This window comes from Dipodomys ordii, unplaced genomic scaffold (assembly GCF_000151885.1).
Source record: "Dipodomys ordii isolate 6190 unplaced genomic scaffold, Dord_2.0 Scaffold1, whole genome shotgun sequence".
Lineage (NCBI taxonomy): Eukaryota > Metazoa > Chordata > Mammalia > Rodentia > Heteromyidae > Dipodomys > Dipodomys ordii.
The window spans coordinates 25,765,966-25,771,602 of record NW_012267217.1 but is presented as its reverse complement, the minus strand read 5'-3'; positions in this window follow the sequence as shown (position 1 = coordinate 25,771,602).

Genomic DNA, 5,637 nt, shown 5'->3' with positions numbered 1-5,637 from the left:
GGGGGGGTGTCCAGGTATATTTTATATATGAGACCCTTGTCCATTGTATGGATAGTGAGGATCTTCTCCCAATCTGCAGGCTTTCTATTGATCTTGCTAGCAATGTGCTTTGCCATGAAGAAGCTCTGCAACTTCACGCAATCTCATTTGTCCAACCTTTCTCAGAGATGAGAATGAAAACATCACCACAGAAACAACCAAGATCCAGAACATTATAAGGGAATACTTCACAAATCTTTATGCTAATAAGTTTGAGAACCTGGAAGAAATGGATGATTTCCTAGCAAATATCGACATGCCAAAACTAAACCAAGATGACTTAAACCAACTTAACAGGCTCATATCAAGCATTGAAATAGAAACAGCAATAAAAGACCCCCCATCTAAGAAAAGCCCAGGACTGGATGGATTTACAGCAGAATTCTACAAGGCCTACAAAGAAAAACTCACACCAATAGTCCTTCAACTCTTCAATGAAATTGAAAGAGAAAGTTCACTACTGAACTCTTTCTAGGAAGTCATCATAACCCTCTTCCCAAAATCAGGAAGGAACTCATCAAAGAAAGAGAACTATAGACCCATTTCTTTGATGAACATCAAAGCAAAACTTCTCAACAAAATTTTGGTCAACTGACTTCAACAATTCATCCAAAAATCAAACACCACGATCAAACAGGATTCATTTCAGGGATGCAAAGCTGGTTCAATATACACAAATCAATTAATATAATTCCTCAGATCAACAAGAGCAAGGATAAGAACCAAATGGTTGTATCAATAGATACAGAAAAAGCACTTGACAAGATCCAACACCCCTTTATGATGAAGGTTCTGGAAAAATTAGGAATCCAGGGAACATTCCTCAATATAATAAAGGCTGTATATGACAAACCTACAGCCAGCATTATACTTAATGGTGAAAAGCTAAAACCATTTCCTCTAAACTCAGGAAAGAGAAAAGGATATCCACTTTCTCCACTTCTCTTCAATTTAGTATTAGAATGCCTAGCTATAGCAATAAGACAAGATGCAAACATAAAAGGGATCCAAATAGGGAAAGAAGAAGTAAAACTCTCCCTCTTTGCAGATGACATGATCTTGTATTTAAAGAATCCCATAGACTCCACTCTCAAATTACTCAAGCTGATTCAAAACTTTGGCAAAGTAGCAGGGTATAAAATTAACCCTCAAATATCAATGGCTTTTCTGTATGCAAACAATGAGAAAAGCATGGCTGAAATCATGAAAGCAACTCCATTTGTAATAGCCCCACAAAAAATAAAATACCTAGGAATTAACTTAACCAAAGAAGTGAAGGACCTCTATGATGAAAACTTTAAAAACCTGAAAAAGGAAATCAAAACAGAACTTAGAAAGTGGAAAAACCTCCCGTGTTCCTGGATTAGAAAGATTAACATCGTGAAAATGGCAATACTTCCCAAGGCTATCTACAAATTCAATGCGATACCTATCAATATTCCAACCTCATTCTTCAAGGAAATAGAAGAGGCAATCCAAAAATTCATATGGAACAATAAAAGACCCTGAATAGCAAAAATGATCCTTAGCAGAAAGAACAGTGCTGGAGGAATATCAATACCAAATTTCAAACTCTACCACAAAGCCATAGTAATCAAAACAGCTTGGTATAGGCACAAGAAGAGACCTGAGAACCAATAGAATAGAATTGAAAACCCAGAAATGAATGCACAGACCTATAGCCACCTAATCTTCAATAAGGGAGCTAAAAAAATAGAATGAATGAAAGACAGCCTCTTCCGTAAATGGTGCTGGCAAAATTGGTTCATCACTTGTAGAAAACTAAAGCTAGATCCTTATATATCACCCTGCACCACAATCAACTCCAAATGGATCAAAGACCTTGGAGTCAAAGCAGATATCCTGAAAACATTACAGGACAGAATAGGAGACACTCTATGTCTCCTTGGCACAGGCCGAAATTTTCTTAATAGAGACCTGGAAACATCAGCTTATTCTTCAGCCTCTGAGGAACTGGTACAGAGCAGGCACTCGACCCCAAACCTATAAGCTAGCAAGCTTCTGCCTGTTCTTCCTCTTTGTGCCTTTTAAATGTAGAATGTATGTGTGGAGCTTTCCTCCTGCATGTCTTTCTCAATCCAATCGAAATATCTACCCCTGTTCTATGGGATGTACAAGATGGTTAAGTGTTAAAACCGTGGAACCACCAGGAATTGGGGCCCATCTCATTTCTCAGAGACATAGAACTATCAACTATTGCAGAGCTTGACTATACTCATAAGGGGAGCAACTATAATGATGCCTAAAGTGCAGATTGGCAAGAATGGCTTGGCTCTCCACATACATAGCACAGGGTGGGCAATGCAGACGGGAACATGAGACAGCTGTCCTTTGGGGCTGGCTTGGGTGGTGATGAGAATGTCTTCCAAAAACATTGCTAGAAGTGTGGGAACAAAGCTTTTCTTAAAAAGAAGCACTTGGAGAAGAGTATTATACCATATTTAAGATAAAAATAAAAGAAGTATTGAAACAGTTACATTTTGGTTGGGCACCGTGGCTCAGGCCTGTAATTCAAGCTATTTGGGAGGTAGAAGCTAGGAAAATATCATTTAGAGGTATAAAAGTTTGTGACTCCATCTCAAACAATGGCTGGGCACAGTAGTGCATGTGGGCTATAGCACAATGACTGGGCACAGTAGCACAAACCTTTCACCTTCAGTGTTATGGATAGCACGAGTAGAAGGATTGTAGCCCAGGCCAGTCCAGGCATACAGTGAAGGAAATGTACTCATTACCTTACTCATGTAACTGTAACCCCTCTGTACCGTATCTTTACAATTTTACATAGATAGATAGATAGATGATGCTAAGCAAAATGAACCCAATATATGGACACAAACAGTTCTTTTTTGTTGTTGTTTTAAATGTACTATGTGATTGTTTTGTTTCCTTTGTATTTTCTTCCCCCTATGGTATATCTCCTGTTGTCACTGTTCTTGATTTTGGTACCCTGAATCTTGCATATACATTTGTCCAATTTGGGGAGGGGAAAGGGAAACCAGGACACAAGATGACCCATTTCAACAACGATACCCACAAGACACTATATTGGAGATGAACTTTACAACTTCAAGAAGGGGGAGGAGTAAGGGAGGTGGGGAAGGGAAAGGATAGTGGGAGAAAAACAAATGAAGGGGTAACAATGCTCGACAAGAAATGTTCTCATTACCTTACTCATGTAACTGTAACACCTCTGTACAGCATCTTTACAATAAAATAAAATAATAAAATTTATTTTATAAATGTATTTATAAACTCAGGGCCCCAGTATGACAAAAAAAACAATTACTAAATTTAGCATTAAATCAGTGATACTTTTAAGTAACAACTCATGGGAGCATTATATTATTTATGGACAAAGAAATTTGAGGACATGGTTTAAATTCTTCAAGTGATTATCATGTTTGTTTAATTTTTAAAGAGGCATAAAAGATAGCACTTTTTTCTCTCTCTTCTAATGACTTTATTCAAATCAAAGTTCTTTCTCTGGAGTCTAAAATGTATGAGTCAGACTCACATTAAGTCAAGACCAGCAAGAGAAATGGGCATTATTTAATGAAAGCAATTTCAAGTTCTGGCAAACTTGTTAAGCCTCTCCCTTTTGCATCTAGCATGCTAATAATCCCTGTGGGTCGGGGGTGGAAGAGGGTGGAGGGGAAACTGTCTTTTCTTCAGATAGTCTTTCAGGACTCTTAGGCCACGAATGACAGATGGAACTCTCTGTCATTCATCCTCCTAACTGATGCTGTTTTCTGTGAGCAATATTATGGTTCTCATTTTTTCTTTCAAACTAGCTGTGCAATTCATTTTATTTTTTCCTTTTGGGATATTTAAAGGCAAGTCAGTGATTATTTTCAGCTATTGCATCCCTGGCAGGGCCAATTTCTTGAGCAGGCTATTTACAGAACTGGTTCTTTCAGTTCTAGCCTGATCTACCAGTCTGATCCTACAATGGATCCATTGTAGGTGGAGTTCGTTCAGGCAAAGTAATTCTTTCAGCATATAATAAACATCTTGGGTCAGCTGCACTGACTTCTGAGAGTATTTTCAGTACACCAGTTGGGCACTGATTGGGATTGCTACTAAGTTGCTAATAATCCCAACTCGGTAAAAATCTCAAATGTTAACCAAATGATTTCTGACACGTTCCAATCTTGATTTTCTTCCTTCTTAATTCTGTGCAGAAATAGAACAAATGTTTATTTCATGTGGCAATAAGAAGAGGTTGGATATTTCTGTGATAACTCAAGAATTGGATGATATTTTTTGTACTGCTGGATGTAATAGATGACAGAATTAGGAAGAAGAAACTGCATTTCTCAAGAAGTTTTTGGCAATGAGAAAGAAATGTGTGATTTGGAAATAAGGTACATATATTTAGATATAAATGTGTATATTTATGTTGGTATACATATGCTTCTTTTTGTACATGTTTTAAGGAATTCCTCATTATTTTGTAATCACATACACATAAGCATAACACAAAACATTCTGCAGTTGATTGACAAGTGAGATCCTGCATATGGCAAATGAATCTGATGTTTCATCCAGTGTTTAGCATAGGATCACCTACAGAGCCTATTTGTCTGTGAATTTGGATTTGAGTATACTTTATTCTACATCTAGAGGGAAATAATATCCCTTTACCTCAAGCATATTTTAGAATTTCTTTTCCAATCAGGATCTATGATTATTCATGAGACTCAAGTAGTTCACAACTGTCCCTCATGGATGTGGGGCTGTGGCTGAAAGTGGTAGAGTGCCAGCTATGAGCATAAAAGCTCAGGGACAGTGCTCAGGCCTTGAGTTCAAGGCCCATGACCAATAGAAAAAAAGATCACTGGAATATTTACAATCCTTAATAGATAGGAGGTGTCTAGGAATTTTTTCTTTGATAACCGAAGAACAGAACCTGCCATTTCCTGGGTGCTTCACAATTGGTAAGACCCTCCGTCATCTTGGAGTTACAGCCAGAGTCACAGCTGCAGTTATAAAGATTTTTGCTTCTCTTTTTGTTTGTAATCCAGGTTATTTTTGGTCACTGCTATGGTTTCTGTGTCTGGCTCTATATGACCATTGTGATTATATTAGGAGCTAGGGTTTTTGAGTAATTATTGGTTCCTAAGGATGGAGCCTCCAAGAATGGGCTTAGTTTTCTCTTAAAGAAAGGGTCTTCAGAACATGTAGTAAGAAGATACTATCTACGAACCAGAAAGTTAGTCCTTACCAGCTATTCAATTTGCTGCTATCTTGATCTTCCACTTACCAGACTCCCGAACTGTGAAAAACAAGTCCTGATTATAGATGGTACCAAACTCATTTGTTATAGTAACACACATGGACTTATGATGGTAGCTCTAGTTCTTATTCTTGGCCATGTAACATGATGATTTGAAAGTTCCTTTAAGGTATGTTTTTGGTACAAAAGTCTGATCTTCATTGTAAATAAATTTAAGTCCTCAGAATAGTTAGAATATTCTTTTTTTTCAGTAGTTTTTTATTGTGAAAATACTGTACAGAGGGGTTACAATTACGTGGGCAAGATAATGAGTACATTTCTTTTTCTTTTTTTTTTTT